The sequence below is a fragment of the Mirounga angustirostris genome, unplaced genomic scaffold, assembly GCF_029215605.1.
Source record: "Mirounga angustirostris isolate CCGP_5_RB_7025 unplaced genomic scaffold, mMirAng1.0.hap1 SCAF_3, whole genome shotgun sequence".
Taxonomy (NCBI): Eukaryota; Metazoa; Chordata; class Mammalia; order Carnivora; family Phocidae; genus Mirounga; species Mirounga angustirostris.
Genome location: NW_026991711.1, coordinates 129846653 through 129870038, shown reverse-complemented (window position 1 = coordinate 129870038; position 23386 = coordinate 129846653). Strand labels below are relative to the sequence as shown.

The 23386-nt window shown below is 36.9% G+C and overlaps 1 protein-coding gene across 1 annotated transcript in view; it reads left to right on the top strand.

Annotated features, from left to right (window-relative positions):
- SCN3A (sodium voltage-gated channel alpha subunit 3) overlaps positions 1–23386 on the top strand; it is a 116837-nt gene that overhangs the window by 1760 nt on the left and 91691 nt on the right. Inside the window, exon 2 of the mRNA XM_064586640.1 lies at positions 16455–16649. The gene's annotated coding sequence lies outside the window, so the exon portion shown is untranslated. The remainder of the gene's footprint in view (positions 1–16454; positions 16650–23386) is intronic.

Sequence of the window (23386 nt, the reverse complement as noted above, 5' to 3'; positions counted from 1 at the left end):
AATTTTGGAAATCAAACCTGTTTTGATTAAGTGATATATCAAGTAAGTTTGGGTATCTTACTCTTTAGAAGAATCTAACAGTGACTTCATTTGTAAGAAAAATACTTTAATTTTTTAAGAAGATTTATTTATTTATTTTAGAGAGAGCACAAACAGGAGGGGCAGAGGGAAAAGGAGACAGAAGCTCAAGCAGACTCTGTGCTGAGCGAAAAGGCCAACATGGGGCTCGATCTCACGACCCTGAGATCACGACCTGAGCCAAAACCCAAGAGTTGGATGCTTAACTGACTGAGCCACTCAGACACCCCAAATAATACTGTAGTTTAACGGTGTACTACAGATAAATAGGTTGAGCACTGAGCTGGAAGTCTGAGTTTCTGATTCAAGTTCTACTAATGAGCTTTATCACCTCAGAAAGGACACCATTTATCACTGAAGTACATTTTCCTTGCCTGTACGGTTATTAGAATAAAAAATATATAAGGACACTTCTCATTTTTAAAATTTTATGATTCTAATTTACCTGGATTTTCACCAATTGATCTCTCAGCTTAACTGTGATATGATACATCTTTAACTCTTGTATATTGTATATTTATATTACCACTTGTTGTTGTATATTACCACTAATGGTGCACTAAACCTGAAGATAGAAAAATAGAGCACTAGATGATCCCAGGGTCCTGGGATCAAGTCCCACATCGGGCTCCTTGCTCAGCAAGGAGCCTGCTTTCTCCCTCTGCCTCCCTCTCTCTCTCTCTGATAAATAAATAAAATCTTAAATAAATAAATATATATATATTTAAAAAAGAAAAATAGAGGACTAGAGATGGTTTAAAGGTCCCTGGCCAGTTCCTTCTGTGGTGGAAACGACCGGGAAGCAATATGGAGAAGTGAAGAAGAGCAGGGCTGACAGACTGAATCCTAGCTTCACTATTAAATGACAAAGTATTTAAACTTTCTAAGCCTCTATTACCTCACCTATAAAATAGGAATGATAGCACCTAATGCTGCAGGATTGTGTAAATAAATAATGTCTGTTCAGTGTTTATTATACATCCTGGGACATGACTGGATGGTCACCCTCCCCTCTTCCCCTGCCCCCCAATATTAGTGATGGTGATATAATATCTTCTACCACAACAGGAAGGACAGAATGAAACTGCCAAGAAATTCTGTAGCTGAAAAATAATAATTCTCATCCTGGAAGAATGCCCTTGCTGAAACAACAACAACAAAAACAAATGTGCTCCCTATAATAATACGGATTAGTGCTAACATCCTGGGCATTTCCTGTGAATTTAAAGAACTCTCATAATACCTTCTAAAAAACCATTCTTTGGCCCAATGATACATTATCATGGACTCCACTTCAAAGCCTTTCTTCTTTTTAACAAATTAGGGGCAAGGAGCTTTATTTCACTTGTGCCTTAACAGATATACTTATCAGACAAAAGTCCTCTTTGAAGATTCACAAAGAAAATCTAGGTTTCACCGAGAACATTTAAATACCCCAAAATTTCTACTATGGCCATCAAATTACAGAGCCTAAATCCCAGAAATGACCACATGTGTTGGCTATGTGATCAACTCACAAACTCTCCTGCTTAAGTCCTATTAATGATACAATAAAGGTGGAAAGGCAAATTGTGCCTGATGAAATTGTGGATATACTGCAAAATCCCTACTTCCCTCCAAATGTTTTCTCTACGTGCAGTTTTGTGCTCTTGACAGCTCTGTGCTCGTGGGATCTTTGGGAGCTACAGCTGGGATGGCCATTCAGCACCCCAGGCCTCCTAATCCTGCCCTTCAACTACCCTGGGCCTCTTTACACAGACTCAAGTAACTGCACTGTCATTTTCATCTTCATGGTAGCCAAGATGACTTAATGGGCTCACGACTAGACAGATGTGAGAAGGCTGAGAGTTTGGGAGGCTTAAAGACATTAAGGGAAGATTTCTCAATTACACTGTGCTCTGCCTGGAATTTGTTGGTTAGTCCGCCTTCCTTGATTCTAGGTAACTCCAGCTTTTGTGGTTCCTTATTTTTAGGGTTGGAATTAACTGAATGCACTCATAAATATAAGGATATGAAGACAAAGGTGCTTTTTTTCCCACTAAAGAATGAACACGTGACTAGATAGTGAAATTTCTTTGCATGAGTGCCTGTACAGATTACTTTTTCTCATTATCATTCATGTATAGGAACATTGTGAACTCACTGAAATTAGTGTTTTGTTTGGCATCTAAAAATATATTATTCATTCTACTTTAATATTGATGGTTGTTTTACAAATTCTCCAAGCTATGAAGATGAATTACCTACCTGCCCCTGAAATGTAATTTAAGATATTAACAGTACATTTCTGCACTTTCAGGATCTATTTTAAAATTTTGATTAATTTCAATTCTAAATTATCTTTGCTTCCACTTGAATTTTACCCCAGAAACAACTTTAATGGCAATTCAACATAGAATCTGGTATCTGAACTGTTACTTTTTGAGGTAGATTGTTGTTTGAGGTAGTTATAAAATTTGGGAAGGAGAAAAGCTAACTGGATTATTGCTCATGTTGCAAGATCATATATTTATCTTTGATTAGGAAGCTACTTTTTAGTTCAGTTTTACTTGCTGATATTTTTCACCCTGAGGTAACATTAACACATTCTTCGGATACATTTTAATGGAATATTAACAAGTGTAGATACCTATTTCAGAGCAGAATAGTGTTAATTTTCTTTTACTTGATAATATGGTAATAAAGAAAATCTGGCTCTCCTATTACGCAAAGACACGCTTTGTTCTATGAACTGCCTGACAAGTATCAACTCTCTGGGTACCTAAAATTTGAATCTACACCCAGATATATAATTAGCCACAGGAGAAAAATTCTTTAAAATCTACATGAATGCCTACTGGATACCACAAATTTTAATGTGCCCTATTTATTGATTGATTGTTTTTTATACTCTACCTCTTTTCTTCAGGATTTGAAGTGATAAAGGACCTTATAGAAAGAATTTTAAAGACGTTTCATCCCAAGACATATGAATAGAGAACAACTGCAAAGTAACTTATAAGCAGGTTTACAATGTTAAATATATATATTCTGTACAAATACAGTGCATATAAACATATGCCAGGTGGTGGTTTGGGTAAGGGAATTCTCAGGGGTTGTTTCAGTTCAGAGAAACCTTTTAAAAGTTTGGAGTTATTTCTGTAATAATTCAATTAGGTTTTCATCCTTTCGGAGACTGCATATAGGGAGCCCTTCATGTGATTAAGCTCCGTGCTGGAGCAAAGTGAAAGAAATGATGGTCCTTAAATTATTAAACGGTGCTTGAATATTGTTTTATTCAAAGGGTGAATTCAAAGATGGGAAGTCACTCTTTAAATAACTTTGGCCATTTTCTGCCAAGAAGCTCACTTTGGGGAATTGTAATCTCCTAATATTCAGAATATTCTTACTCAGGTTGTACAGAACATTGTGTCCTTTTCCTTTCCCAAGAGCTCTGACTGGAATAATTCACTAAATCCCAGTTATTACTGCTAAGTGACACTGTGCTTCTGATCTAGAACCCAAAATATTTTTTTTTAAAGATTTTATTTATTTGCGAGACAGAGAATGAGAGACAGAGAGCATGAGAGGGAGGAGGGTCAGAGGGAGAAGCAGACTCCCCGCTGAGCAGGGAGCCCGATGTGGGACTCGATCCCGGAACTCCAGGATCATGATCTGAGCCGAAGGCAGTCGCCTAACCAACTGAGCCACCCAGGCGCCCCTAGAACCCAAAATATTCTTGCATAGGGCTTAACAGGACACAGTTTAAGGGCTTAAGCCTCTAGTTAAGAACCAGTCATCTGTTAGTTTCTCTGTCTCCCCAGTGTTTTTGCTTGTGACATTTATTTTTCTCCTTGTAAATTATTTTTGTTTTACCTAATGAAGTGTTGAGCACTTTCTTTTCGTGGAACTTATATCATGGTTGGAAATTACCTTGTAAATAAATCTTAGGGAAACAACTCCAAATTTCTACATGGGCAGAGTAGGTAAGAAAAAGAGTGAAGCCAGCTAGGTTGAGACTACAGAACTGAACAGCCTTAACAACCATATCCTTTCCAAGGAGGGAAAGCTCCATCTTAGGGCTAGGAGACTGATGAATCAAACAATTTTTCCAAAGAAGCTAAAAATCCAGATTTTTATTAGAAATCTCCCTCTTGTTAAATGCTGTCATCTATTTCAAATTATTTACAATACTGGATAAATCCAACAAAACATACCTACAGGCAGGATACAGCCAAGGGAGTTTGGCCAGGTTTTTTTTTTTTTTTTCCTTTTGCCAATCCAACCAGTATTTTTACCAGTGAGGAAAAATAAACCTGATGGAAAGGAAATGGCTTGAATGCATTTCGAGGCACAGCCACAATAACATTGATATTTCTTATCTACTACTCCAGGCCTCAACCAACCACCTGCGATTTTCCTATTACATTCATTTCAAACCCTTGAATATCCTATGCATTACCTCCCATATTTCTGTTTTTCCTGCTGATATTTAAGTCACCAAATTTTAATTATCATCATAGATCCTCTTTACCCCAGTTTTGTTGCTATTAGTGCTTCCCTTGCTGTCATTATCATGTTACTGATATGATAGTTGATATAATATGTAATATTCCCACTTCTGCCCTGTTCTGAAACTACTGAAATCTGTCTTTAAATTAAAATTCAAAAATCGATCCTTTAATGATATTTACCTGTTCTTGAGTCCCATATAGCCTCAAAGTTCTCAAATATCATATTAAATGATCTTTAATCATAGCCAACAATGATTACAGTTCAAGTAAATCCATTCTTAATGTTAGTTTTCAACCACTGTGTTGGGCTCCACTATCAATCTTATATATCTATACCGAAAATTAAAGTATATTATTATATCAACATTGGAAGAACAGACAAAAGTATAATTCACAATCACATTGCATTCTCTTTCATTGACATAAAAATTTGGTAGTATTAGATAAGAATACCAAACAGATACATGTGCCTGGAATGAGAACTTCTTGACCAGTAAATGGAAAATCAGAAAAAAAATGAGAAATGACAAAAATTAGATTTTTAAAACCTCACTAATAAAAATAACAGAAGAAAAGAACAGTTGAAGGGAAATAGATATGCAAACATTCTGAGAGAAAAGAGAAAAAGGCACAACATGATAAGCTTTGGCTGCACACTGGATTCACCTGGGAAGCTTAAAAAAGAGCAATGCTGGCTCCATGTTAGACCAATTCTATTATATTCTCTGGGGCTGAGCCTGGGTATCAGTGTTTGTTTAAAAGCTCTGCTAGTATAGTTCAAATATGTGGCCAGGTTTGAAAACGAGCTGACTAAAGGAAGGCAGAGAAAAATAAGAGAAGCTAATGAAAGGTTGGCTAGTGAAGTAAAAGATAGCCGAGAAATGACTTTCAAAATAATTTTAAAATTCTAGTAAGTGGGAGTGTGTTAGGTAAAGAGACTATGCAAATACTTAGGAAAATAGCAAAAAATACATTCGTGTCCTATTTCTTCCTTGGTTAGAAAGGCTGGTATTTATTCTATATGTTTAAGCAGTTTTATATTTCAAATCTCCAATTTCCTACCCTTACCTCTATTTGAAAGTTGACCCAGCTGCTGGCTATGGTATATTTTGCAGACTAACAATGCAAACAATTGTGCATGCTCAGAAATAAGCACCTGTGAACTACAATTTGTACAACCAGAGATTCGCTCTCTTTTTATTCTGTACCTCATAAATTGCTCCTTTGAAAATTAAGTCTTAAATAATCAAATAAGAGTTTCTATTGATAGATACTCTTTGAATGTCCAGGTCATCCAACTGGAAACAAAACATTGATTTCTAATTTCTGAAACTGCTACTGTGGCAGACTGAGAGGAAAGGCAGATCTGTAAACCAACAAATTTCTTAAAGTCAAAACACATTTAAAAGTGTATTTTCAGAAAGTGATATTTATAAGAAAGAAATGAGTTAACCTAATAGCTAAGTGGAATTAATAATTAATTGCATTTCTTAAAAGGAATTCCATTACCAAGGTGAGTCAGCTTTTTCAACTCTTTAAGAAGACATTTGCAGGGTTAACACCCCAGTTGCTTTTTTATGTTGGCTTCTTGCGGCGCAGTCCTTTCCACAGCTGGGAGGAGACTGCGGTAGCCTTTAATAAAACAATCTTCTATGTCCTCCAGGGCAAATTATATCCTAAGTCTTTCCTCTAGATAAACATCATTTAATATTTACTACTTAACTCTGCTTTCTTCACAACCTCTACCATTCTGTCAACCTGTTCAGTAAAATTACCCCATGGAGAAAAGATCTGTTAAATCTCAAGATGAGAATATCCATATTTTAAGTCAGGAGGCTGGTGCTTCTACAGTAAACAGAAGAAATACAATATTATGTTTGAGGCTAGATTTATGATGGATGTCTGTGAAACAGTGCCTGGGTTCGTAAACTGGGATCGGATCATTTAAAAAACAATTGACGTCTTATCTTTATATACAAAGTACTTGGGTAGAAAACAATGAAAATATAAAAAACAAACCAGTGAAATGTTAATAAGAATTAAAGCCTGAACCAGAGAAGACATGTTTTTCAAAGAAGGCTCACCTTAAATTATTCAGTGAGTATAGAAAGTAAAAAATTTATTGTTGCTATAAACATTCCCTCCACCAACATGGTGACAACTGTGATAACTAACCTGATTCTTTAGGGAAAAGCATTTCAACTTGTCATTCAAAATCATTTAGTACAATTGAAAAGGGAAAGGGTAATGCTTAGGAGTAAATAAAAAACCGGCAGAGCACATCCAAATCATGATGCAGATCTTTATGCAAATTAACACAAAGGAGTTAAACTACACGACCAAAGCCAAAAAAGTGAACTCTCTCTTATACCTTTGTTAGACACATTGTTTACGAGGTGTCTTAAAATTATTCTGAGTCACTGTAAGGCACGTTTCTTTTAAACATCCATTAAACGCACAATAGCGATGATACGTCTCAGACAACAATCTATGAGATCAATTTAATCATAAAATAATACACATTTTTTCAACTATCCACATCTCTCAGGAAAGCTAAATTTAGAGAATCTTATGCCTGAGAAAATACTTTCTATTTATTCTCTTAAATTCTTCCCGAATAAAAAGTTTCAGGGCTAAATATTTAAAGCATAAAAAGGCACACTTAATGTGGGGACTCTGTACCTTCACAACCAGTTTTTTGTAAACCTAGAACGGCTCTAAAAAAAGAGATCTATTAATTTTTTTTAAAAAGGGGGGGTCACTTGAAGAATTAGTGAATTCAATGCCCAATATTGCAGAAGCAATTTTATCAGAATCCTGAATGACCCATGTCTTTGAGGAGATAATTCAGGGGGCACACCTGGAACACTGCAGGAACATCACAGATTCCGGTTCTGTCCTTTCTAGCATCTTCTCCCTTTAGCTTTTACATTTCTCCTCATGATCATTGCCCTTTCTAGCCAGGGTCTTACTTGCTAGATGTTCCACCCTGGGTAGAACCAGGATGGACAGGCTACACCCATCTTGGCTCTCATTAGCAGTTTGGTTGCTGCAAATCCTTGCCTGAAATACAAGTTTGCATCACATGTAATTTTTTCTTACCTGTGGCGTTCTGGTTGTCTTTAGCCTCAACAGAATTGATCACTGAACAGCATCCTTCCTGCCTTCACATGCAGAGACCTTCCACTGTGTGTTCCTACTGCAGTAAGTGGCATCATTGACACCTGAATCAGGGCAGTGCACACAGGCCCTTGCTCTAATTTTGGTGCCAATGATGTGCTCAGTGGCTGGGGGGGGAAAAAAAAAAAAACGCTGACATTTTGGGACCTGAATTCAGATCCTAGAAAAAAATTTTCAGCTTCTCTTTACTTCAAAAGCCCCTATTTTGGCAGGGTTGGGAGGGAATTTAACCAAGTGACTTGTCATATTCACTGAAAATTAGACAAAGTTTTGTGAGTTTTTAAAAAAACTTCTATTTGTATAAATTTCTCATCTAGGAAGAAGTTACATGTATAAGAATTACATGAAGAAAATACATGAAGAAATCATGTATACAGAATTGAATATCTAGAGTTGAAAGGATGTGAGGGATATTTCTTTTCAGCAACCAACCGCCCAGCTATGCTGTACTCAAGGCATTCATAATATTTGTTCATCAAAAACACGGTTTTAATCTGAGCAAGCTCATAGTTCATCAAAGTATTCTGAAATGAAGATAGCCTCTAATAGGTATAGCGCAGCCTAGCTCAGTTACATGACTAGTCTAGTATTCAATAGTCCTTGTTCAGAGTACAGGACTATTGTTGTACCTATCATTCTCTCCCAGAGGGATGGATGTTGGAGTGTATCTGGTACAGAGTCCCAGAGTCTGAACACTGGAACTAGAGCTTTAGAAACAAAAGAGGCACTACAAATGAGCTAGTCAATTTTCCTCCTCTCCCTCTCTTTTGTAGATGTGGACAATGAACACCTAAGATGTTGAGTGTTCAATATGTCACAGCAAGTGATGGCAAACACAAGTCTAGAATACAGGTTATCTGAATTGCAGCCTCCATTCCCCTCCTGTTTTCCTCCCTCTCTTCCTTACCTTTTCATTAAATCTTGTTTCTAAAAAGATTGAGCACATCAAACTTTTCCATTCTGCTGGATTGTCTTCTGTGGCACCATCTGAGAGTGATCAGAGTGTATGGCATTATAATCATCTATTCGTGGGGCATGGGTAATTAGAGAAGGTCCCTCAAATGGCTGGGTTCTGACGGATGAAGAATCACATGACAGCCAAAACTCAGCCCCACCTAAATCAACCTGTGCTCCAGTGGAGTTTACCAGTAGAAGTGATCTGAAGGCAGTGATTACAACCTTTCTGCTCCAGGCTAGATAAATCTCAATCCTCTGTATTTTAAACCTCAAAGGAATGCAGGTAACATGTAGAAAAGTAAGCACCACCATCTTGAATGAATGCAAGTTGTACCTCAAGATCCTAGTTCTAAAGTTCCCTCAGGTTGCCAAGTGAAAAAGGCAATCAACTCTTAACACTCGGTTGTGAAAACAGTGTGCTGTCATTTTGATTACAGTCAGTAAACAGTCTGTGGTTGCCTGGAAAGAAGCTGCCTAAAGCACACGGCACCAGCAAGCAGTAGGAGAAACGTGGCTGAGGGCAACTCAGAGGCCTCTCTGTTATGGCCAAGGCGGCACTGATGTTACCCTGATGTTATAGATCAAGGATTTATTACTGGTCTGAGGATGCTGTTTGCTTTCTGTTTGCCATGATGCCAATTTATTTCAAAATAGAAAGCTTTCTATAATTTTGCTAGATTCATATTGAAATGTGGTTTCCTCTCCAGAAACACATGTGCTGCAGGCACACACCCACACAAAATGTTTGCTTATGGACAAAGTAACTTTTTCACTATAGTGTTTCTTGGTCCCAAATCCTATGACTTAAGGACAAAAACAACAATCTGACCAAGTAAAACAGAAAAATTATCCATCCAGAGACAGCCCACCACCCTTTTTGAGCATCAGAATAGGGGACTGCCTCCCTTTTTAACTCATGTGTTTGTTGATGGGTTTCATCACTTGGAGGAGGATTGGGGGGGTAGAAGAAAGGGATATATCAGATCAGCACTATTCAACAGAAATATAATGAGACCCAGAACATACTTGGAAATTTTCTAGGTGCTGAAAAATAAGACAAAATAAACAAGTGAAATTAAGGTTATTGATGCTATGTTTTATTTAACCCAACATGCCCAAATACTATCATTTCAAGATTTGGCACTAGCCACATTTCAAGTGCTCAACTCCTGCATCTGGCCAGTGGCTACCACAGTGGACAGGGCTGTAAATTGTAAAATTTGTAACTTCTTGCTTACTGTAGTAGCTAGTCAACAAAATCCTTATTGACTCAAGGAATTTAACAGTAATGTAGAAATATAGTAATCCTTATTCCTCAAGGAATTTAACAGTAAATGTAGAAGCAATAAGGCACATCCTTAAGAACAACAGAAGATAGAATATTGTAATTATTATATGAATTTTAAAGACAATATGTGTGTGCTCTGGGAGTTTAGAGGAATGCAAAATCACTTCTGACTTTGGAGTGAAGGTAGGATTTTAACAGGCAATGACTGGTGGTGAATGATATTTCAGGCAGAAGGAATGTTTTTGAAAGCCCAAGGCCAAAGACTGGGAATTTTCAGGGAACGGCAAATAGATGAGTTTGACTAGAGAAGAGCATATATATAGGAAAGTATGTAAGATGAAACTGCAGAAACAGATGGTAAAGTATTTTTAGAGAGAGAGAGAGACTTTGATTACTTTTTCTAAAGAAAAACAACACTGGATTTGGTAGCACCATTTACTAGCCATGTAATCTTGGACAAGTTACTAATCCTCTCTGGACCTTATAGCTCCTTTATCTGCAAAATGAGGGCAATAGTCACATTTATCTCATAGGGTTATTGTGAAGATTAAATCAGCCAATCAGTGCCTATCGTACAGTAAGTGTTTAATGTCCTTTATTATCATTATTATTACTTCTCAAAGATACTTTGGAGTGGGGAATTCTTTGAGTGAAGCATTCAGTCTTCATTTTGCTTTGTTTTAAAGACAGTCTAGTAAGCTTAGCCTATTTATACAATTATCTTTGAGGTAAACAAGATTTCAATGCATGTATTTTGATCTAGATTAAACAGGACTACATAATTAAGAAATATAGTATCCATAGAGAATTTGGCTTTCATTGCTGTTTTTATTTTTGTTTGTTTGTTTTATCGTGTTAATGGTTGTGTGATACAAAACTAAGTTACTTTATTTACTTGACCAATCCCCTATTAGCAGTCATTTCAGTTTTTTCTAGGCTTTGTTATTATAAAATGTGCTGCCATAAGTAGAATACAAGTCTTTCTAAAGAGTACTTGTAGGTTGAAATAAAAATTACTAAATATTGGGGGGAAACCAAAATTAAAAATCTGTTTATTCAAAAAATGTCTGCTGAGCACCTACTATGTGTCATACACTGTTCTAAGCACTTGGGATTCATTGGTGAACAAAATAGACCAAAAAAGGCAGATATTCCAGCCCCTGCAAGGCTTATGTTCTACCCAGGGGAGACAGAACATGAATAATAAACATTACAAATACGTAAATTATGTAGCACATAATAAGGTGATAGTGTTTTAGAAACCAACAGAATGGGGTAAGAAGCTGGAGGGGAAGCATAGTAGGTCTCTTTGAGAAGGTAAACATTTGGCCAAAACCTGAGAGAGATGAGGGAGTTAGGCATTCATCTACCTAAAGAAAGAACATTCCTGAGAGAGGGAACAGTGTATCTGTGCCTGGCAGGTGCAGAGGACAGACAGAAGCCAAGCAGGCTAAGAGGCAGTGAGGGAGGGGGAGAGCAGGAGGAGATAAGTTCAGCTAGGTAACTGTAAGCCCGTATCATAAGGCCTGATAGGCAACTGTAAGGAGTTTGGCCTTTTCTCTGGGTAACTCCTAAAGGCTTCTGGTCAGAGGAATGACATGATTTGATTTCCATTCTTCCCAAATTGCTCTGCCTGCTGGTGAAAATAGGCTGGGAGAAGGGAGACAGGAAGCTATTGCAGGCTTTTGTGAAATACTGCCATAAATCATTCCAAGGTTCTGGGTTCAGATGAATTATACCACAAGACATTAAATGAATGAACAAATGAGACTGAAGAAGCTATGACTGTCATCTCTGAGAGATCCTAAAAATGAGAGCAATATTAATGGCACATATATTTCTAACCTAAAAAAAAAATAAAATAAAATTATGGTTTCTGTAAACCAGTCATTGTCAATGTGTGATTCCTAGGGCAGAAGCACCAGCATGTGTACTTGTAAGAAATGCAAAATTGGGGGCCTCACTCCCATCTATAGAATCAGCTACTCTGGGGTAAGGCCTGGCAAGCTATGTTTAAACAAAAAGCCTTCTAGGTAACTCTGATGCTAACTATGAAGAACCACTACTATAAACTTAACTGGTGAAAATAGATGGACTGACAGTTCCTTTTCAATTTTAGGATAGTGGGTTTCCCATTTCAGTTTTTAACAATTATTTTCATAATAAAATTAAGTATATTCCTTGGGAAAAATAATTCATTTGTAAGAAGCATAGACTCATGCTTATGAACAAATAAATCTTTTAAATCATGGAGAAAATTTTGACATTTATTATATACCATATCTTTATAAAAGTATGATGGGAAGTGCTAAATGATTTTTTAAATCCATGTGCAATAGGAAGTTGAAGACAAGGCGAACAGACAAAATGGAGGTGATAAACCTGTCAAGACTGTGGATTAATGAAGTTACTCTTTTGGAATGTACATTTAGTTCTGGGCCTCCTGGACTCAACATTTTTAGCATGAAGGCAAGAATGAATTTTATAGAACTCAGAGAAACAAATACCAGATTTTAGGTTAATGTGAATCACCATGAAGCCTTCTGATGGTCAAATCTGATCGGGGAGAATCTCTGGAGCACCCAGAGGAGTGGATGTATGGTTTACTTTCCAGACAAACTTCCTATGTTTCATTTCATAATACCTTGGTGATTTGGCCATTTGGAACTGTCCCCTTGATAAGGGCCTCAAGTCTTAAAACCAAATGATGAGCTGGTAGGGCAGGATGATTTCAGACACTGGAGAGCCAACCAGCATTCCCACCCAGATGGAAGGCTGCCCCTTCCCTGTGGGGAAATGCTGCCAGAGACCAGCTGGCAAAGTGTGTGAGTTCCTCAATAAGAGGCTTTGGATCTGCTTCAGCCTTTGCACAAAGAGCTAACTACGTCCCCAGAGTTTTATAGCTAATGCATGACAGAAATGGTTTTGGTCTGGAAAATTCTAAAGCAGGTACATCATATTATGAGTATAAAATAAGACGGATGTATTGAAAGAAAAGAAAATAACATAAATGGCCAAAAACAGTGAAAAGATAAAGAGGAAAGATGATGATTAAAAACAATGAACTTGGAGTAAGACAAAAATTTTTTAAAAACACTGGGACTCAGTCTTAAAGAATAAATAGTCAGGATAAACTAAAATACCACAAAAAGGAATATAAACAATTAAACTCATCTCTATAAAATTCAATTGTTGACATAAGCATTACAATTAATAACATTAATATAAATGGATTAAGAAAATTAAAAGCAAAGCAACTTTGTCCAAGGTTCCTCAGCTGGTGACACCTACCCTTGTCAGGGTAAAGCCTTATCATGTTCTTTGAGCTATCATTTCTTCATCTGTGGCATGAAGAACTTCCGCTTAATTTCCAAAATGCTGAAGTTCTATGAAGATAATTTCAAAATTTGGGGGGGATCTCCTGGTCCAATACTTGTATTAGATAATCTGAAAGTAAAGTCTCTGAACCATCCTATTTCATCACCTTCTTAATGGAATTCACCGAGTTCAATTAATTTTAGCCATTAGTAGACTTAGTTGATTTAACCTTGTTTGGCTCTATTGTGCAATTACATTCAGGACATCTGGTAAGCATGTTACCTAGTGTCCCTTATGTTACGTCCTAAGCAAAATTTCTTTTTTTTTTTTTTAAAGATTTATTTATTTATTTATTTATTTATTTATTTATTTATTTATTTGAGAGAGAGAATGAGAGAGAGAGCACATGAGAGGGGGGAGGGTCAGAGGGAGAAGCAGACTCCCTGCCGAGCAGGGAGCCCGATGCGGGACTCGATCCAGGGACTCCAGGATCATGACCTGAGCCGAAGGCAGTCGCTTAACCAACTGAGCCACCCAGGAGCCCCTAAGCAAAATTTCTTTTCTCTGTTTAGTTCTCGGAGAAAGTTTGTCTTTTTATACACAGCTTTTAGGAATTGTTTTTGTTTTTTCCTAAATCCAGTGTGCTTCCACTTTTTCTTACTTACTGGGAACATTAGAGCTGAATCTAGCCTTGACTAAGTAAAGTACCCATCTCAACTTTCTAGTAACCTCTATTCATTTCCTTCAGAGCAGCCTTCTCAAATTGTAATCCACGTGCCACCTGCACCAAATTCATTTAGGGAGCTTGCTTAAAATGCAGATCTCTGGGCCATGCCCCAAACTTTTTCAGAATTTCCAGAGACTGAACCCAGAAAGCTGCATCTTTGACAAGTAGCACAAATGATTCCTATGCTAACTGAAGTTCAGAACTACTTTAAAGAATCCTCATTCTCTAAATAACTCAATGAAGCCAATTTTATATTAGTTAACCTGGTAAGCCATGGTCTGCTCTCAAAGATGACTGAGACAGAGATCTTAATAAGACACAACGCAACTTGAAGTATGAGGCCTAAATTGAAGCATGAGGCCATATACAGAAATTACTACTATTTCCCACATATATTTGGGGTCGGCAAATCTTTCCCATTTGGATCCCAAGCCATAGGATATAATTTTTCTGATCCACGAATCAGTGATTTTCACAATAGGGAGAGGAGAGAGAACTCAAGAAAATCAGAACTTTGGGGGACACTTTCTTAAACTACTTTCCTGCTCCTCCTTAACTTCTTAGTTTCCTTGGATATTCACCCCCCCTACCTTATACCCCTCCCTGTTCCCAGACTAAAGATGACAAATATTTTGGAAATATATCTAAATGGACATTTTAGTTTTTCAACATTATGCTCATTATATGTCAGGCTGGAGATAAGGTATTTAAACCTTACTTCTTACTTGTGTTCTGGGGAGGAGAAGCAGCATTTATTAAGCTTGTGGCTGTAAAGAAGTGGGAACATTTACTGAAGGGCTATACATTTATTTAACAAATCAGTATTTCAAGCTCTGATGTATGGGTCTGTCTGATGGGTATTATTAGTAGTATAGTAATAACTAAGACTATTATTACTATTCTTGCTACTTCTAATACTACTAAAACCTCCAGCTTTTATGGAAAACCTACTTTATGCCACCTCTTGTATGAGTGACTTACAGGTGTGTGTGTGTGTGTGTGCATGTGCACATGTGTGCATGTGTGTGTGTTTGTAATACATTTATCATTTAGCTCAAACAACAGCCCTGTTTCACTAGGTATTGTAATCCCCATTATCTGATGGGAAACTAAAAATTGGATTGGCTAGGTAACATGTTCAATGTGACGTAGCTAGTGATGACAGAGCTAGATCTGTGCTATTACCAAATGAAAGGTAAGAGAGGAGAGGCAGAGGGAAGGTCATAAAGGTGCCTGCATACTTTGCTAAAGTGACTATGAGTCACTGAAGGCCACTGACAATTTTTAATAAGGGTAGGATATGTGTTTTAGAAAGATCACTTTGATGACAGTAAAGAAAAGATTAGTGGCCTAGGAGTGAGTTTTCATCTGGAGACAAAGATTTTAAAAGACCATGTATAAAAGAAAAAGGTGAGATTTAATGGTTTGTTTATTTGCTTGTCATAGTAAATTGTAAAGGGAGATTTATTGGTGAGAATCCATTACCAGTTTGGCTTATAAGCTCTGAATAAGTAAACTGAGGTAAACATTGTTTTACATATCAATTGCTGGGGGTGCCTGGGTGGCTCAGTCATTAAGAATCTGCCTTTGGCTCAGGTCATGATCTCAGGGTCCTGGGATCGAGCCCTGCATCAGGCTCCCTGCTCAGCGAGAAGCCTGTTTCTCCCTCTCCCACACCCCCTGCTTGTGTTCCCTCTCTCACTGTGTGTGTGTCTCTCTCTCAAATAAATAAATAAAATCTTAAAATAAATAAATAAATATCAATTGCTGTTTTAAAAATTACATATATTGTCTGTCCTTTGAAATAATGACTGGTTTAACTGGGCTAAGTTATTGCTAATGGTTATAGCTGAAAGGAATATGACATCAGATTGTTATACTTAGGTTAATATTATGCTTTAATTTAGCATGCTAGTTTTTCATCTCTGCTTGTCTAAAATTTACTCTTAGAAGCCACTGAATAAGGCTTATTGGTCTTGTCTTAGTCAGCCAATCAAATGGGGTTTTAGGTGGAGAGGAAAAGGAGATAAAAACAAACTAGAATTATGACCCACAACACCAATGTAGACCACACACTCCATTGGTCTACTTCTTTGGTCTTTTGAAGAGAAGAAAGAAAGGGGGAGCAAAGAGGGGAGAGGGAGGAAAAGAAGTAGGAAGTAAAGAACAGGAAGATGCTCTGGAGCTCTGGCATGTCTTCAGAAAGAGTAATTAAATCAAGGCTGCCAAAGAAAAAAGAGCCCCACCCCCACCCCAGGATCCTGGCAGTGGTTCCTGGCCCCATCCTTCCTTGAGCACATCAGGGCACCCAGACCCAGACCCAGACCCAGACCCAGACCCAGACCCAGAGTACCCATTTCAATCCAAATGCCAAGATGCTGGACTAACTTCACCTGTTTCCCTTTCTACACAGATTATGGAGCAAGAAAGCTGACACCAAGCCACATCAGAGTTCATCAGGGATGAGATATCTGTCAAGGATTTGTGGCAGAGTGGCTTACGGGAATAAAAATACAGAATCTCTTCTAGGGATAGTATAAGAACAAATGAAATAATTCCCAGAAGTGGCCTGAAGCTTTTCCAAAAAAAGGTGCTGTAACTATCTAAGGTATCTAAACTACCAGTAGGTATAAATTTGTGTTTGCGGAAGGTAAACTAAAATCTCTATTAGCTAACAAGGTCAGCTGTATCGGGAGAAGAAAAAAAAAAAAAAAAAAAGAAGGCAAAAGAGTGATTACTTCCTTCCTTGCTAGTTTGTTCCTCCAAAGAGGCAAACACTTAGAAACATGGCAGAGATGACCTCCAGGAGTGGAATGATGCCAAAGGCCATTGATGTAAGAAAGATAAACTAACCCAGCTTTTTATTTCTTTTTCTTTTAAAAGAGACATTCATTCCATATGTTTAGTAAACTAACCAGGATTGTAATTACTTGCATTTTATTATATTTATTTGGTAACTGGATGCATAGCTCACCTATTTGCATTGGGGTAAAGGACATCCAAATATGTGGTTAGTATTTGGTTGTAAGCTGGCTTCTGAACTGGCCAAGTTTTTGAACTGACCAAGGAGTATTTACTTGTCTGGTGTCTCATCTGCAACTAACTAACTAGTCTAAAACTGTCTTAGTCAAGAAAAATGTTTATTGAATATAACAAGCAGTGCAGAGGTTGTTTGGGTCCAAGAGCTGAGCGATCTGTCAAGAGACCAAGGGTAAATCTGTCTCTGTGATCTGCAACTCTCAGTGTGTCAGCTTTGCCCTCAGAATGGCATCCCTTCTGGTTGTTAGCTGACTGAAGTAGTGCCATGTATCATACCTCAATGCTATAAGGTCCAGGGGACAGAGAATTTTGTCTCCTCCTTGGTCTCTTTATTAGGAGTGAAGAAACCTTTTATAGACACTCACTTAACAGGCTTCCCCTCACCTTTTGTTGGCCAGAACTGGACCACAAGCCTATTCCTGAATCAATGATTGGCAAGGGGCTTGGAGAAGGTGTCTGGAGTAGAATGGATGTTGGGGAGTTGAACACAAAAGTGTCTTCAGTATGAAAACATACAGTAGAAAAACTGAAGAGCTAATAAAACCAACAATTTGTCTATTACAATGTTGGCTTAATTATTATTATTTAGCAGTTGTCTCTCTGAGCTTATAGCTGTCTGATAAGGACAAAGTCACTGGGAACATCAACTCCTAGAAACTAATTATTATTTCCAAGATAAAGATTGTTCTGATGACAGAAATGAGTTCGTGCTTTCCTACTCAGCTATTTTTTTCAGAGGTATGCCATTGAGTCCAGGTAGACAAAGACAGAAATAGATTCTCTTATTAAAAAGTTAGCAAATCAATAAATAATGTTTATGAGTGGACAATCATGAGTTTAGCTAACAGGCAGGGAACAATGGCAGAGAAAGTCTCAATTTCATTTGTATTTGGCCATGTCATAGTGATATCCTTGCTATACAGTTACTTTCTTGGTAGGTTTATTCAGACCAATAGTATTGCATAATGCCTTGACACCACAATGAGAGCAAGAGGTAATGATAGATAAGAAGCTAGCCTAGGCTTTTAATTTATCTTCAAATAACTCTAAAGTACTTAAAATATATATCAATGTGTATCCATTAGCTGTGGGTTTTATGTTTGTTATTAATCCATTCCTGTTTATCTTCTACATTAAAAACAAAGGTGATGACTATACTGGTCTGTTTCTTAGATTTCACCACTCCATTCTTAACATGGGGCTGTATACATAGTAACCTCCCAGTGAGGTAGTGGACTTATCCTAATTCCATTTCAGAACACATGAACTAAAAATCTCATTTCATAGGTTTGGAGCCCAGGCTATTTCCTGAGCTATATGGGTTCAAATCTTGTCTTCTTGATTTACTACTTTTGTAACTCGGACAAGTTATCCAACCTATCTCTGAGACATAGCAACAACGTAACAGAGTTTTATCTATTACTATTGTTTAATTCTCAAAGCCACCTAGTTAGGTAAGCACACCAACCACATGTTATTCCAAAAATCTTCTGAAATATGGAAAATAATGTTTAATTCTGCCTTCAAGAGTGTCCAGTGGTGGAGAGTGTGCCAAATGCTCTGTATATGCCTTTAATAAATTATTATTCTCTTTGTCACATATGCTACTTAAAAATATAGTAAATACCAGGTAATAATTAACCCAAAATGAAAACCCCTTTAGAAAATATTAATAACTTTATTCAAAGGAAGGGTAGTCAGTCCATTTTGTCTTTTAGATTATGTCCTTCCTATAATAGTCTCTCATTGATACCAAGAAAACACAGGATCCTTTCCTCAGCAATGGACCCAAACTTTCCCCCAAAATTTGCTCTCTCATCAAGGACATAAAAATACATTGTGGATTTTTTTTCTGATCTCTCAAATTGTATGACACAGAGCAGTTTTCCATCCTTGAAGATGGCAAATTTACAGCCTCTGACATAATTTTGTCTCCATGGGAACAGACCAGAACTAATTGATTTTTGTCTGTAACATAATCATAAAGATCCCTACAAAGGGAGAGAGAAACTATTGATATTAACAGGTTATAGACCAATGCAATTTTCCAAACTGTCTGCTATTCTGGAAATTAGGCAAGATGAGAACTCACAGGCCAGATGACTAATGGGAAAAATAATACTTTTGTCCTTGCCATGTAATGCCCTGGCATATCCCAAATGTTTACCATGCCCTTTTTTTTTTCAGATTCTGATTCATTAATAAATATTAGCTTTGGATTTGGATTTGTTGGTTTCATATAGTTTTAGAAACTTATGTTAATATCAAAGCATACAGATATGTGTGCCTGGAAAACTTAATTGAACTTTATAAATCTATTTTTCTGTAGTTATTTATATAAAGCTTAGATCTTTAAAATCAAATCACACAATAGTAAGATTCAAGATAAAAATGTCAACTATAATAGGAAAAGTCAGTCAAGAATAGAATGTGTGGAAAATGTTTTGCCTCAGAGCAACAATTTGTGTTGTCAGTAGATGTTTCAGTGAAGGTTACTTAGCTTCTCTGTGCCTGTTCTTCATTTATTTTAAATGCAGGGAGTTGACTAATTGTCAAATCCAATATATGCCTTTTAATTAGCATTTTCAAAATTCCTCTTTTGGCATCTATCTAACTGTTCTGACTTCATTGTCTAATTTTCCTTTCCTTAAAAACTGGTAGTCACAGGAGTCCAGCCTTTTCATCTTTCCAGTTTTTTCCTAGACAGTGTAATGCATATTCTTATCTTCAGTTTCAACCAGTGACTCTTTAATCAACATTTTTCCCAACCCAGACAGCTTTCCGATTCTCAGACCCATATTTTAATTACATACCCAGCTGTCTCACAGGCATCTCAAACTAAATAAATCCCAAGCAGAATTTATTATCATGCCCTACAAACCCTCTCCACTTCTCTGTTGGGTTAATGACAACTTGTGGCTTAAACCAATCTGGGATTGAGCTTTACCTCATATGTCTTCATCAAGCCACATATCAAGACATGATAAAATCTCACTGATTTTCTCTCTTCTAGTTTTGCATTGAATACAGTCCTCTGGCTATGGTTTGTTTTCTCTCTAACTTATTGGTGGCCTACTCTCTTCCAGGCACTGTGTTCACCTTCTAGGACGATTTTTTCATGTAATGTCATATTAACTCTATGAAGTATGTGCTATCATTGCTATCATTATCCTTATTATGCACACAGGGAAACTGAAGATTATGAAGGATAAAAAAAATTGCCCAAGGTCACACTGCTAGGGAATAGCAGAGCCAGGGCTTGAATACAGTTCTCATTGCCATGTCTAGGTCCTTAAATAATACAGTTATAGTCACATTCCCTTGCCTTCTCCTTTAGACTCCTGCTGTCCGTCTGTTTCTTTCTAGGGCAGTTCTCAAAGGGTGGTTTGCAGACAACTGGGGGTTCCTGAGTCCCTTTCAAGGGGGCAGTGAGGTCTAAACTATTTTCCTAATACTAATACCAAGATGACCTTTGCCTTTTTCACTGATAGCGCAAAAGTGGTGGAGTGACACAGCTCATGCCTTAGTAGGAAGCGAGGTAGCAGAGTCAAAGTGTAGGATGAATCCTTGTTTTCTTCACCACCACATACTTTTAGTATGAAAAAAGTGCCAGTTTACACAAGAATGTCTTTGATGAAGCAGTAAATATTATTCATTTTATTAAATCTTGTCCTAAGGAACATGTGTTTTTAATATTCTGTATGATGAAACTGGAAAAATACATGAAGCATTTCTGCTGCATGTTGCCGTGCCATGGCTGTCTCAAGGAAAAGCACTTGTGTGACTGTGAGTCAGGAGGTGAATAAGCCACTTTTTCTTTTTTTCATGGAACATCATTTTCACTTGAAAGAAGAACTGACAAACTATGGTTATTCAGACTCAGATATATAGCAGATATTTTCTAAAAAATGAACAAAGAAAAGGCCTGTCACTTCAGGAAAAGCAAATGACAGCATTCGTTGTCAACGTTAAAACTGGAGCTTTCAAGTGGAAATCGGAATTTTGGAAAACTTTTACCTGCCGCTGGGAACTAGACAGCCTCCCAATATATTATGACTTTCCTCATGAGATTAATGGTGATATTAACAAATGTGATTTTTGAATGTTAATGTAATTTGTCAAATTTGGGGAAATCTGCAAAACACTGCGCCAATATTTTCCAAATGATCCATGCATGAAGGTACAAAATCCATCCAAAAGGCAAAATCAGTAAAAAGTTCCTGATACAGTTTCAGATTCCACATTGAAACTAATTCAGGAAATTATCATTTGCAGAGTTTTGGTGTGTATCAAAGAATATTCACAAGTGCCTGAAAAGACAAGTAAAATACTCCTTCCTTTTCCAGCTACAGATATATATATATAGGATTTTCTTCATGTACTTCAATCAAAACAACATATCTCAACAGATTGAACTTGGAAGCAGATAAGACACTCTGGCTGTATTCCATTATGCCAGACAGTAAAGAGATTTGCCCAAATTTAAAATAAATTCCTTCTTCTCAAGCCATTTTTTTAAATTTGTGATAATATAGTTATTTATATTAAAAATATATTTTATATGTAGACATACAAGGGCTTATTATTACTATGTTAATAAAAGTTATAAAATCTTCTAATTTTTAATATGGTAAATATGAATAGATAAGTTCCCCATAAACAAAAGCTCTTTGACATTGTCAGTAATTTTAAGAGTATAAAAGGATCCTGAAACCAAAATCTTTGAAAATCATTGCTCTAGGATCAGCCCACCTGTCTACCCTTCATACTGCCACCATTTTTATAATCTTCAAATTGATCCTATCACTCCCCATCCATGGCTTCTTAAGTGTGCTGTACAAGACCTTTGGTGACTATATCCTGCCAGTGTTTCAGTCCTTGCTCTTACCACTCCCTTTTGAGCAGGTTGGTCTCTACCCATAACGAATTTCTTAGTTCTTCCCAGGCCCTCCCTGTTTTTCCCCATGCATATACTGTCTCCCAGTCTAACATGTCTCTACTGATGTGTCTTCCTACCAACTTTGTCCCAACTACTGTCACCACAAGGGTTGGTCAAATCCCAACTAGTCTAATAAAACTTCCTCAGGGAAACTTCTTTGAACTTCCCTCCCCATCCTTACCTGGGCAGAACAAACTGCTCCCATTTATGGAGCTCAGACAATAACCAGCTGTATTATAATTATGTGTCCACATCTCTCACACTGGACTCTCAGCTCCTTAAGAGCAGGGACCATGGGTGTTAATCCAAACACAGAGTTGATACATAGTAGTCCCTCAATAAATATTTCTTGAATAAATGATCCTAATCCTTCCAGGTTTAAAATTCTGTGGTCCATCTTATAATAGGGTTTTTTGAACTACAGTATTTTTATTGATTAACAGAGGGATGCATTTCTTCTACTCACACACATTCACACACACACTTTGGTTTTTAATCAAAGAGATCATCTCCTTAGGTCTTTTTTTATCTTTTTTGTCCTTGCAAGGACAGTTCTGGAGAAAATTTGGCATATTAAATTTGATATATTTTAATAAATAATAATGCACATATATTCATTAATAATATATATCTCACACCAAAGCATCAGTAGGAATTAATTTTTAAAACTCTGCTCTAATAGGAATATAAAATTATGTAAGAGGTCTATATAATAGGCTCACAAAGAACAAGAAGGAAGAAGAAAAAAAAATTAAAATAGAACTGCCATGGAACTATGAGATGTTTCTAAACAGCAAACCTGCAGGAGAAGCCATGAGAAGCTCCCCTCACTGTGATTTTTAATGTCTCAACCTATCCAAATATTGGGCAAACCTTAGTTCACCTTCGAGGAAAAGCCAAAAGTCTGGAACTGGCCTATCTCCTCAGGATTTAGAGACAATAGTGTGGCAGTTTCAGAGACTTCTTTACTTCTTTTTGACCAAGACTCAAATTCTTTGTTCTAATCCTTGATAAGTGAACAGGAAGGTAAAAAATTATTTCTGTATAAATATGTTTTTAATAATTTTGTTATACCTTGTTCCATGTCATCTCAGAGAAAACAAAGTAATCTATACAGATTGTTAAAAATATCTCCACTTTAGATATTTTTAACCTAATTTCATTTTAAACCTTAGGAATCAAGAAAGTCCAGTTAAATGAGTATAACCGGTTATTTCTTTAGGGCAAAGTGTTGCCACATATATGGTAAGGTATTTGAATGACACTGAGGTTGAGGAAAGTTAAATGTCATAAGTAAACTGTTAATGACAGGCTCAATATGAACCTAGAACTCAGAATCTGATTGCTGCATGTTTTTCATTCCATTG